This window comes from Miniopterus natalensis, chromosome 11, assembly GCF_054644295.1.
Source record: "Miniopterus natalensis isolate mMinNat1 chromosome 11, mMinNat1.hap1, whole genome shotgun sequence".
NCBI classification, from domain to species: Eukaryota; Metazoa; Chordata; class Mammalia; order Chiroptera; family Miniopteridae; genus Miniopterus; species Miniopterus natalensis.
In genome coordinates this window covers 10,577,835-10,582,964 of record NC_142091.1, presented here as the reverse complement: position 1 = coordinate 10,582,964, position 5,130 = coordinate 10,577,835, and the positions used below count along the sequence as shown (strand labels likewise).

The window sequence follows — 5,130 nt, the reverse complement described above, 5'->3', positions numbered from 1 at the left end:
CATAGTCTGTGCTAACCCACCACATTAGGGGCACTTTTATGTTATGTATACTGTATGTTGTCAGACTCTTATATCTGAATTTGATTTAAAAATAAACAAAGCAAGATTTCTATATAACATAGAGGGGCCCTTAAACAGCAGAAGTTCTTCCTTCAGTAGGCGCCTCGAAGTTCTCAGATGGAGCTAGGGGAACAGAGAGCAGCTGTCATTACCTTCGTGGCTGCTGATCGTGAATTACACAGGGAGCTTTGAGAGGTGTGAACAAGGCACTGGAGGGTATGGAGGTGGCTGGTTAACCAGTGTGGACTGAGCCTCTGCTGGGCCATCCTCCCGAGTGGAAGACAGACGACAGAGAGGAGCGGGAAGGAAATGATACAAAGGGTGTTTGTACAGTTTTCTCTTACATGTGGGAAATTGAAAAAAAAATCACAATTATTCATCTTGAAACAAAGTAAAATTTGAATTTTTACAGTACCTCCAATCCAAACATAGGTAGGATTTACCCTGTTGCTGGGCAGGGCATACATTTTTCAAACCCACTGATGGTATATTCTGACTGCTCCTAAGAAGTCTCCCCCACTGGTCCTACCTGGAATCCTGTTAGCCAGCAGGACAGATTTCATCAAAACCAGCGTTTTCCAAAATATATTCTGTCAAACCATAGACAGAAGGAAGAAAGTTATTAGGGAGAGGGGCTACCCCTTCCTCCCGACACTAGTGAGGCCATGGTGGCTGACACCAGATCACCTGCTCTTAACTCTGGATTCCTAGCACTTCCCTAGAGTCATGCTGGCCATGGTCTTACAGGTGACCACGTTTTCTCTCACCACACCCTCACACCCATTTCAGTACCCAGAATAGGTGGCTACACAGATGAAACACAACTCTTTTTTTAATTCAGCCAGTGAATGATCCCTGATACTTGACTGCATCTGCAATTGCAGAAAAGAAAACACGATAGGGGTCAGATAAAGCTGTGCCATTTTACACAGTCACATATTTGAACATGCTAGAGCTCTTGCACATGCATGCGTGTGCACGGGAACAGAGGCACACACGTGTGCTCACCAAGGAGAAGGACTGGAACACCGGACACCACCATTGAGGGCGCGCCTCCTGGGGGGGAAGGACTTTGTTTTTTGGGTTTTTTAATGAACAAGCTTTTAATACCGCTCAGGTATGTAAAATATTGTACACTGTAAAAGGTTTCAAAAACTAGAACTTCAAGCCTTATTTTTAAAAGGCCATTAAGCTTAAGTGAAAACCCAAAAGTAGAGTACAAAACTGCAGCGGGGGCCATGATGATTCCACAGCATCTACACCCCGAGTCCTCCTTGCGGGGCGGCAGCTCTCTCGGTGATATCACACTGGTCTGTGGGTGGACGCGGGGGCGGGGAGCTGCCTCTCGTCCCACTGTGACCTGGGTATCCTCGGACTGGAACAGGCCGCGTAAGAGCAAGAACTGGCCTCACGAAGAATTAAATTGGAATGCCTCCCCCCCCCACTGCGTAGCCCCAACCTTCACCAGCTGGGTTTTGGATCTTCCTAGGAGCTGTGTTGAGTTCTTGCAAGTTTACTGTTCAACACTGTCTAAGGAAGGGCCCTCCAGCTTGGCCTAATGGTGGTGATGTCTGCAGCGCCCTCGTGGACGGCAGTCTCTCACTTCACGGCGTGCTGCAGACGCACCATTTAGTTGAGCCTCTCACCATCCCCACTCCACCCCTCGCGGAGAGCCCACAGGTCAGTCGCTTGGAGTATTCTGGGTGATGAGCGCATTCATTTCCACAGGAGGTGACCATGATACCTTTGTCCAGCATATTTCCCCAGAACTCCTGGAACTCATCTACATCTCCCCTCTGAATAAGCATGAAATGTTCTATGATTTATGCTTGATGGCCTCCAGAAAAAGGGCTTGGAAAATGGTGTCATCCACAGTCTGGCCACAATCCGGGGGGGGAAATGGCTTGTTTTCATAGAGTTCCTGACCCTCTCTCGGAACTTCAGTGTTTCTGAGCACATTCTGATACCCAGCTGGATGGACGGTGCCACTAGGACTGGTGTAGACCCCATGGGTGTGGACCACGCTCAGATTCCACTTCTCTTGAGCCCACTCTGGTTCCTTTTGTTCATCAGTAAGGTCAAAGGATTCAGGTTGTGTTCCCTGGTCTGCTGCATACAGTTCCAGGAGAGTGTTGAAACCTGTAGTCAGTACCAGGGCCTCATTTTCCATCAGGTGGAGAGCTGACAGAAGTAGCTGTTTTCCAGAGTCTTCATCTTCGACTCCCAAGTCATCGAATTGCATATAAACAGTCCTTGAAATACGTGGATGGAGCATTACTAGTACGAGGAGAGTTTCTGCATAACATGGGCAACGTGAGCAAGATTCTTGTCTTCAGGAGACGTTTCTGAAACCTTTTGCTTTCCTCATCTTTTAGAAGATCAAAGTCAGCGGCAGCCTCGGGAAGGCCTAGCGGCGTGGGCTGTGGAGGAATGCACAGCGGAGGGAGAGACAGATGCACGGAGGACAGTTATTTTACTTCCAAAGGAGGAAAGGGCCAAGCTTTGCTAGTCAATTCAGGGTGGGGGAAGGAAGAGCGGCTTTCACTTTTAAAGAGCAACCAATTGCTATTGCTAGGCGACAAGGAAGGGGGGGGGATTGTGTGGGAGCAGAGCAGATACCGGGCTGTCTTAAAAAGCTAGTTTGTTTGCTGTCCAGAAGACACTCTGGCAAATGTCTCAGGGAGGGGTCTTACCAGTATTTCTCCCGAGCCTGTAAAGCAAGCTCAGAGAATAAGTTACGAAGAGTTCAGAAGAGACCTGTTTGAGGGGGTGGGAGCAAGAATCTCTCTCCTAACTAGAGACTCCTCCGTGGGAACTGTCCTGTCCTTGAGCTGTGCAAACAGCAGGGCGGAGGGGGATGTGGGAACGCAGCCTTAGGAGTAGCTTATCTTGTCTGAGGTTTAAACAGGGGGGCTGTTTGAATCAGAGGAGCCAACAATCTTGGGGTTTAATTTCCGGGTGTTTTTCATTAATTGTGGAAGGCCACAGCAAAGAAGAGGAGAGGCCTTCTTCTGTCCTTACACTAACCCCTTCCAGGATTTCAGGCCTGGGACCCGAGGTGCAGCTGCAGCACTAAGGCCCGTTCAGCACTAAGGCCTGTTCCAATCCCCAGCACAAGTCTCAATTTCTTTCTAAGCTTAGAGGCAACGTCCTGGCTTTTTGGTGGGGGCGCCATCGCTGAAGCATCCAAAACTCTTGTCTGTGTCAGAGGACTGGCTCCTTGTAGAAGCCGTCCAGTTCCTTTTGGAAGCGCCTGACACTTAATTCCATTCTTGCCTCCTCTGGATACTGTGTTTTCCTGGTTTTCCTCCCAGCCTGCTGGTGGGAGCTCTTGCTCGGCTCATTCTTTGTCAGCTCCAAAGACCGCCCCTCTAACTCCAGTCTCAATTCCTTTAGAAATCACTGTTTACCATAATAAACCCTTACTGTCCTTGTCATAATCACCTTTAAAAATTCAAACTGAATAATTGCCTTTACTCCATAAATGAGTAATAAGTGAATAACATTAACATAATTTTAATGTTTTTAGAATTATAAAAGTAATGCACTGTCTAAAAAATTTAACCGCCACCTAAAGGAGAATTAATTCGCAAGCCTCGCCTCCAGAGGTGACCATCAGGGGTGGTCTGGTGGGTCTCTCTGGCTCTCTGCTTCTCATTCTGTCTTTTTCTGTCTGTCTCTGTCACGTGCATTTACACATGTGCATGTCTGCCTGTTGAAATTACATGTCATGTCTAACTGGCGGGATTCAGGGCAGACGGCTGGTCCACGCGTCTCACCTAGAGATCCGCTGAGGTCTTTATCTGTGGCACATAGAGACCCTGCACCTACTTTAAGAGCTGCTCAGCTCCACTCCTCCGTGTGAACCATGACAGATAAAATGCCAACCTCTCTACACAGACATTAGTGTTCTTCCAATTCCCGGCTGTTTCACCAGTGCTCTGATGGGTAGTCTTGAAAATACAGCTCTTTAAAACATTGGGCAAGTATTTCTGTGGGGTAACCTCTGAGAGTGAGCCCTGCCAGGTGAAGGTGGGCACCCGTAGAAGTTCGAGAGTTCTGCACCCCATCTCCCAGAGCTGGGGCCTTTCCCCCTTCTCTCCAGGGCCTCTGCTGGGGCCTCTGCTTGCTCACTTTGTCCCCAGTGTTTACGGGGCTTGTGATCCCACTGGGAAGGTCAGGCATCTCTGACGTGTACTGGAATGTGCCCTGCGTCTCATTGGAAGTGCATATGTTTGCTCTTTGCCCATTTTAAAAACAGTGACTTTTGAGAGTTTTCTGCACGACAGGAATGTTAAACTTTTCTCTGGCCTTGGGTTGTAAGGAGTGCTTTTCAGTTATGGTTTTTCTTTCCAGCTTTCTGCACTTTTCTTGTTTTTTTTTTTTTGAGGACAGAAAGAACTAGACATGTCCTGACTGGTTCCCGGCTCTGGGCTTACACTTATAACAGAGGACTCTACTATATATACCCTGAGATTACGCACATACTAACAGGGCTTCTTTCTTTATAGCTAATCTCTAGTTCATCTGGAATTTTCCTTTCAAATAACACAAACGCTAATTCAAATAAAACCTGAAAACAAATTAACCAGTCCCTTCTTGAAATATGTGAGCAGCCACAAAAAGGCAACTGTGGTAGATTCCATTTATAGGAAACATCCAGAATCGGTAAAGGAGCGGGGACAGAAAGCAGATCAGAGGCTGCCAGGCTCTGAGGAAGGGAGGAATGGGGAGTGAGTCTTTTGGTAAAGGGTTTCCATTTGGAGAGAGAAAACATTCTGCAGAGAGAGTGTGGTGATGTTTGCGCAGCCTCGTGAATGTACATAGTGCTCATGACTTGCACAATTTAAAACGAAAACATTTTATGACATGTAATTTACAACTTGAAATAAGTTAAAATATACAATAGTTAAAACAAAAATATAAAATATAAATAACGCCAAGACAAAAGCTCAAAAGGGCGAGGGTAAAGGGACCTCTGGGGGGAGAGCAGGTTCAACAAGAGGCTCCACAGCCGGCACTGAGGAACTTTCTAAAACCGGCTCTTTTTTCAGGGGTGGTGGGTAATGT

General features: G+C 47.2%; 1 pseudogene; it reads right to left on the bottom strand.

Annotated features, from left to right (window-relative positions):
- Positions 1-1,615: 1,615 nt before the first annotated feature.
- Positions 1,616-3,235, bottom strand: LOC107543126 (protein FAM118B pseudogene; annotated as a pseudogene).
- Positions 3,236-5,130: the final 1,895 nt, after the last annotated feature.